The sequence below is a fragment of the Chiloscyllium plagiosum genome, chromosome 14 (genome assembly GCF_004010195.1).
Source record: "Chiloscyllium plagiosum isolate BGI_BamShark_2017 chromosome 14, ASM401019v2, whole genome shotgun sequence".
NCBI lineage: Eukaryota > Metazoa > Chordata > Chondrichthyes > Orectolobiformes > Hemiscylliidae > Chiloscyllium > Chiloscyllium plagiosum.
The window spans coordinates 48,261,522-48,268,818 of NC_057723.1; the positions used below are offsets into that span (position 1 = coordinate 48,261,522).

Sequence of the window (7,297 nt, forward strand, 5' to 3'; positions counted from 1 at the left end):
CAGGATTCCCTCCAACAACTTGCCCACCACCGAGATCAGGCTCACTGATCTATAGTTCCCTGGCTTGTCCTTATCACCCTTCTTAAACAGTGGCACCACGTTTGTCAACCTCCAGTCTTCCGGCACCTCACCTGTGACTATCAATGATACAAATATCTCAGCAAGAGACCCAGCAATCACTTCTTTATCTTCCCACAGAGTTCTCGGGTATACCTGATCAGGTCCTGGGGATTTATCCACTTTTAACTGTTTCAAGACATCCAGCACTTCCTCCTCTGTAATCTGGACATTTTGCAAGATGTCCCTTACAGTCTATATCTTCCATATCCTTTCCACAGTAAATACTGATGCAAAATATTCATTTAGTATCTCCCCCATTTTCTCCACACAAAGGCCGCCTTGTTGATCTTTGAGGGGCCCTATTCTCTTCCTAGTTACCCTTTTGTCCTTAATATATTTGTAAAAACCCTTTGGATTCTCCTTAATTCTATTTGCCAAAGCTATCTCATGTCCCCGTTTTGCCCTCCTGATTTCCCTCTTAAGTATACTCTTACTTTTTTTATACTCTTCTAAGGATTCACACAATCTATCCTGTCTATACCTGATATATGCTCCCTTCTTTTTCTTAACCAAACCTTCAATTTCTTTCGTCATCCAGCATTCCCTATACCCACCAGCCTTCCCTTTCACCCTGACAGGAATATCATTTCTCTGGATTCTTGTTATCTCATTTATGAAGGCTTCCCATTTTCCAGCCGTCCCCTTACCTGCGAATTTCTGCCTCCAATCAGTTTTTGAAAGTTATTGCCTAATACCGTCAAAATTGGCCTTTCTCCAATTTAGAACTTCAACTTTTAAATTTGGTCTATCCTTTTCCATCACTATTTTAAAATGAATAGAATTTGGTCGCTGGCCCCAAAGTGCTCCCCCACTGACACCTCAGTCACCTGCCCTGCTTTATTTCCCAAGAGTAGGTCAAGTTTTGCACCTTCTCTAGTAGGTATATCCACATACTGAATTAGAAAATTGTCTTGTACACACTTAACACATTCCTCTCCATCTACACCTTTAACACTATGTCAGTCCCAGTCTATGTTTGGAAAGTTAAAATCCCCTACTATAACTACCCTATTATTCTTACAGATAGCTTGAGATCTCCTTACAAGTTTGGTTCTCAATTTCCCTCTGACTATTAGGGGGTCTATAATACAATCCCAATAAGGTGATCATCCCTTTCTTATTTCTCAGTTCAACTCAAACAACTGTGTGACTGTACTTTGAGTGCTGTTAACCTCTTCCGGTGAACCTGGTTTATCAAGACTGCTAACTGTTCATGTATTTATAAAGCGACTGTGAACACCGACTGGTCATTCTATACAGAAGCATAGACACCAATACATTACAATTCTAAATCCCGAGGAGCATAACCCTCTTTCGCATCAGGTATGAAAACGGTACGCGGCGCCTGAATGTTAATCTTTGTTGAAATGTGACTGAGTGATTGTACGATCCCGCGTCATGTTACAGCTTCAACCGACTGTAGGGAGCGGTTCGGGGAGAAGCACCACCACCTTCAGCATTAGTGGAAGCTCTGATGCGGTTCAATTTTGGTGTTCAGTGATGCTGAATATTGTGTTGGATGCGGTAAGCGTTTTTGGAAAATGTGGGTACATGGTGGGGGGGGGGGGGGGTGGTGGTCGATATCTCCTGCCAGTTGTGTTTACTCAGGCTTCAATTACCGTAACCTACATTCAAATTTCCGCTTGATGTGTGCATGTCCCGGATTATTTACACCCTGTGAGTTGCAAACGTAATCGGCACAATAGCATGGCAATGCCTTGTTCGCGCACACCAGTCTCACTCTTTCAAAATTCCAAATAAACACCAGCGGGCTCCGGCATTCTCATCCTCCAATATCAAGAAAGGAGGGCGGAAGTGTTATAAAGCCCTTTTGTACCGTGATATTATTATTCGCGCTCGGAGTGCCATGCATGCCTGAAATTCTTGGCTCTGCAACAGGGTTGGCTGGGCCCTATTGAGAACATGGAACTGATGTGGCCCCAACCCGAATATCACAAATAGGTTGTTGCTCGAGATAGAAAGCCTGGGGGGAAAAAAAGATGCAAACCTTGTTAACTTGCTGAAGACCTTAGTGCTGGAAAAATACAGCTCCTTCCGCCTCTTCTATTCCTGAGAAGAACAGTCCGCTCCGTTCCTGCTCTGGTCCCACTTCAGCTGCCGGAATAAAGACACTGCTAAAAATAGCTCGCTATGCCATCTGCCTTTGATAAACTGACAGATCTGTACATTTATCGGATGTACACTCACCTCCCTCCCGCTCCGCGATTGTTCACTTGAAGTGAAATCATTCAGTCAACAATTGTGTGTGTGTTTTTTTTATTCGCAGGTGACCCGCCCGTCACGTACAAGGCAGAAGTGTTTGAAAGATAAGGGCAATGTATTCACCCATTAACTGCAAGCTGTGTGTACTCTCGGCATAATAATAAACACAAACGAGGCATGAAAGAGAGATAACGAGAGAGTTAGATGGAGATATTTAATGCATGGATGATACTTCGTTATCTGAAGTTTTTTTTTTAAATAAAAAGTAACCACAAGGGTGACCAATAAAAGTTGTTGCATGAAGCAATGGTTACATGATCAAAGTTATATTTTATGAAGTTTATATTGTTAAAGAATACTACATCCCCAGTCTCTAAAGTTCATCTCAAATAATTCTGAAATACAGATAAAAATACCTCCTAATGTACAAATCAAATTCAGGATATAAAACAAAAATCATTCACCACGAAGAAATTATCAAAAGCTGTGAGTGGTGACACAAACTCTATTTAATGGCAGAGAATGTGAAGAAATTAATCTGTCTGCTTGTCTTATTGTTATTTGATCAATTATTTACACTTTTTCAGAAATGCATATTGCTAACTTGATAGATAAGCCTTGGATCAGTGTTCCTGGAATACAATTAAACTTTGTTAATTGCAGTTAAATAGAATATATTTGTTAAATGATTTTCTTGTACTTAGTTAAACATTTATTTTGATACAGCAAATATGTTGAAATGCAAACAAACAGCATAGTGAGTCATTTTAATGCATAATGCTTTAATTTTTTCCTTATTTCCAACGGCAAATTCAATTAAGCAAAATAGCTATGTTCTAGACAATTTTACATTTCGACTGATTGATCTGTCATGCCTTTGAAAAAGAAAACTAAAGTCACACCAAATAATTCTCCTTAAAGCAGCAATTTACAAACATAAAAATAACATTTATATAGTACTATTATCCGGATATAAACCACTTTCAAATTTAATACAATTACAAAACAAAAATATAATATTGAGACTAGGATGAAATATCAAGTGCTCATTGTTTCCAATCAAACATCTGCGTTAACTTAGATCCAGTGTTATTCTTTACTCACTATGTTATAAAACAAGAGGTAGTCATACAGGAATTACAAATCTTGTTAGCCTCTAGTTTTACTGAGTTGTTAGATCAAATTCGTACCCAACACACACAATTTCTAAGTTTTATTTTCTTTTGTTCTTTGATGTAGTTATGATGACTCATACTGTTTCCATTGTTTAATGAAAGTTGTTGACCTGGTCTATATCATAGAATCATAAAATGGTTACTGCATAGGAGACCATTTAGCCTGTTACATTTGTACTGACAAATACAATTCAACTATTACCATGTCTTTTCTCCATAGCTAATGATTCAGTTCTCTTTTGAAACCCCTTAATATTGAAGTTACCTCCACCAAATTCTCAGAAAGTGCTTTGTGGATGTAAATTGCTGGGTGTAAAGATTTCCGCCATTCCTTCTGTTGTCAATCATTTTGCATCACTCTCTTCTGGTTTAGGGGCTTTCCACCAATCAGAACAATTTCCACTTACTGCATCTGTACAAACCTCTTATGATCCCAAATACTTAATCTAATCTCCTTTCAATCTATTCTGCTCCTTGATAGCATCCATAGCTTCTCTAGTCTATTCACATTATGGATGTTCTTTATCTCTGGAACTGTTTAGAGGATTATGTTTTGCACTCTTATGTACCTTCCATCCTTCACAAAGTCTGGTACCCAGAAATTATTTTTCAGTAGAGGCTGAAACAGTGTTTTATACAAATTTATCATAACTTTCCTATTTTTGCACTCTATGACCTTGTTTATAAGGTTCAAGATCCCATTTGGAATTTATAATTGCTCTTGCAGTCTGCTGTATCACATCCAATGATTCATGCGCCTTGGGCTCTTCTGCTTCTTAACCCATATAGAACAATACCCTTTATTTCATATTGCCTCTTTCCATTTGTCCTACCAAAACTAATCACTTCACACTTCTCTACAATACATTTCCTCTGTCCCTTGTCCACCCATTCCAGCAAACTGTCTATTCCCTTTTAGAATGTAACCCTGTCTACTTGGCAGTTGTAGGATGAGTTTTAAGAGTTAGTTGTGATTCAGTTAAGTGTATGATCAATTGAGATTTTAGTATTCCATTGAATTGTGGTCCATGGGTTCAGAAAAGATTTGCAAGGATGTTGCCAGGGTTGGAGGATTTGAGCTATAGGGAGAGGCTGAACGTGCTGGGGCTGTTTTCCCTGGAACATCGGAGGCTGAGGGGTGACCTTATAGAGGTTTTACAAAATTATGAAGGGCATGGATAGGATAAATAGACAATGTCTTTTCCCTGAAGTGGGGGAGTCCAGAACTAGAGGGAATAGGTTTAGAGTGAGAGGGGAAAGATATAAAAGAGACCTAAGGGGCAACGTTTTCACACAGAGGGTGGTACGTGTATGGAATGAGATGCCAGAGGAAGTGGTGGAGGCTAGTACAATTGCAATATTTAAAAGGCATTGGGATGGGTATATGAGTAGGAACGGTTTGGAGGGATATGGGCTTGGTGCTGGCTGGCAGGGACTAGATTGGGTTGGGATATCTGGTCGGCATCGACAGGTTGGACCGAAGGGTCTGTTTCCATGCTGTACATCTCTATGACTCTACGTAAGACACTACCATCACACTATGTGAGTGGTTGTCTATAATTGCTTTTCTGCTATCAAGTGAGATTTTTCATATGACCTCAGGCCATTGGTTTATGGTTGAACAAATGGTGGAGGTCACTCAGCTTTATATTTTGTGGCATTATAAGAGGAGAAATGTGAGGCTATTTTGTAATTTCATTGTCAAAACAATACTATAGGTATGAATTTTGTTTTGAAAAGTGTTTTGATGCTTCTCAGGCAACATTCCCTTCAAGAGCCTAATGCGTGCTATTAAACAGCTTTGAGTCAAGGCACAGTTCTGTGTTTTTAATTGACTTTGACTTTTAACTTAAAGTGAATTAAGGAGAAACAACTATTTTATTTTAAAAGTATGTAACAGGCTTACATATTTAAAGTTAGACTCTGTAATAAACTTTAACTTTATCTGTAGCTCTTGTCACTTGTATTTCATAAATGTATCTTATTTGCCTTCTAAAGACTGTATTATGATTTCTTAGAAGTCAATCTAAATTGTACAAATTCACCAAACAGTTAGAAGGCTTAATTCCAAGTAATCATGTGTTGTGGTTCTGTCTTATAAAGCGTATGACGACTATCTCCCTGGAGAATAGTGAAAGACACCTGTAAAAGATAGTGCTGCCTTTCAAAATGATTGAAATTTTAAGCCATCAATCAGGAGATATGAGAAAGTGATAATCGGTAAGATGACCATCTCCTGATTGATTTGCCAGCATATGATCAGTCTTCATTGGTTAGGTGGTGCATGACCAATCAGAGCTCAGGGATACCACTGGCCATACAAGAGGTCTTAGCTAACAAGAATTTATAAGCACTTAAGCGTGCAGCAATAAGCTAAGTTTCAATTAGCAGAACACTGTAAGAGACACGTATGCTGTCAACCACAAGTCATATGCTGGTCTTCCACTGTGGAATGGACTGACTGATTTTATGCGTTTCTTTTGTACTCATTGTGATAAACTTAATAAGTTCATAAAATTTGTGAGCGGTACAGTGCTAAATGGTTAGCACTGCTGCCTCACAGCGCTAGGGACCAAGGTTCGATTCCACCCTCGGGCGACTGAACATAGAACGTTACAGTGCAGTACAGGCCCTTCTGCCCTTGATGTTGCGCCGACCTGTGAAACCAATCTGAAGCCTACCTAACCTACACTATTCCATTTCCATCCATATGTTTATCCAATGACCATTTAAATGCCCTTACAGTTAGCGAGTCTACTACTGTTGCTGGCAGTGTGTTCCACACCCCTACTGCACTGTGAGTAAAGAAACTACCTCTGGCATCTGTTCTATATCTATCACTCCTCAATTTAAAGCTATGCCCCCTCGTGCTAGCCATCACCATCCTCAGAAAAAGGCTCTCACTGCCCACCCTATCTAACCCTATCTAATGTGTCTCAATTAAGTCACCTCTCAACCTTCTTCTCTCTCACGGAAACAGCCTCAAGTCCCTCAGCCTTTCCTCATAAGAACTTCTCTCCATACCAGGCAACATCCTAGTAAATCTCCTTTGAACCCTTTCCAAAGCTTTCACATCCTTCCTAAAAAGCAGTGACCAGAACTGTACACAATACTCCAAGTGTAGCTACATCAGAGTTTTGTACAGCTGCAGCATGACCTTGTGGCTCTGAAGTTCAATCCCTCTACCAATAAAAGCTAACACGCTGTATGCCTTCTTAACAATCCTATCAACCTGGGTGGCACTTTGTACATGGACACCGAGATCTCTCTGCTCATCTACACTACCAAGAATCGTATCATTAGCCCAGTATTCTTTATTTCTGTTGCTCCTTCTAAAGTGAATCACCTCACACTTTTCTGCATTAAATTCCATTTGCCACCTCTCAACCCAACTCTGCAGCTTACCTATGTCCCTCTGCAACCTGCAACATCCTTCAGCACTATCCACAACTCCACCGACCTTAGTGTTATCTACAAATTTACTAACTCTTCCTTCTACGCCCTCATCTAGGTCATTTATAAAAATGAGAAACAGCAGTAGCCCCAAAAGTGATCCTTGCGGCACCCACTTGTAACTGAACTTCAGGATGAATATTTCCCATCACCCACCACCCTCTGTCTTCTTTCAGCTCGCGAATTTCTGATCCAAACTGCTAAATCACCCTCAATCCTATGCCTCCATATTTTGTGCAATAACCTATTGCGGGGAACCTTATCAAACGCCTTACTGAAATCCATATACACCACATCGACCACTTTACCCTCATCCACCTGTTTGG

At 39.8% G+C, this 7,297-nt stretch overlaps 1 long non-coding RNA gene across 1 annotated transcript; it reads left to right on the forward strand.

The window, feature by feature from the left end:
• Window positions 1–1,290: 1,290 nt before the first annotated feature.
• On the forward strand, window positions 1,291–4,290 carry LOC122556704. Its single transcript, XR_006313623.1, has 3 exons — window positions 1,291–1,443; window positions 1,528–1,644; window positions 2,408–4,290. It is a non-coding gene; the product is annotated as an uncharacterized LOC122556704 (long non-coding RNA).
• Window positions 4,291–7,297: the final 3,007 nt, after the last annotated feature.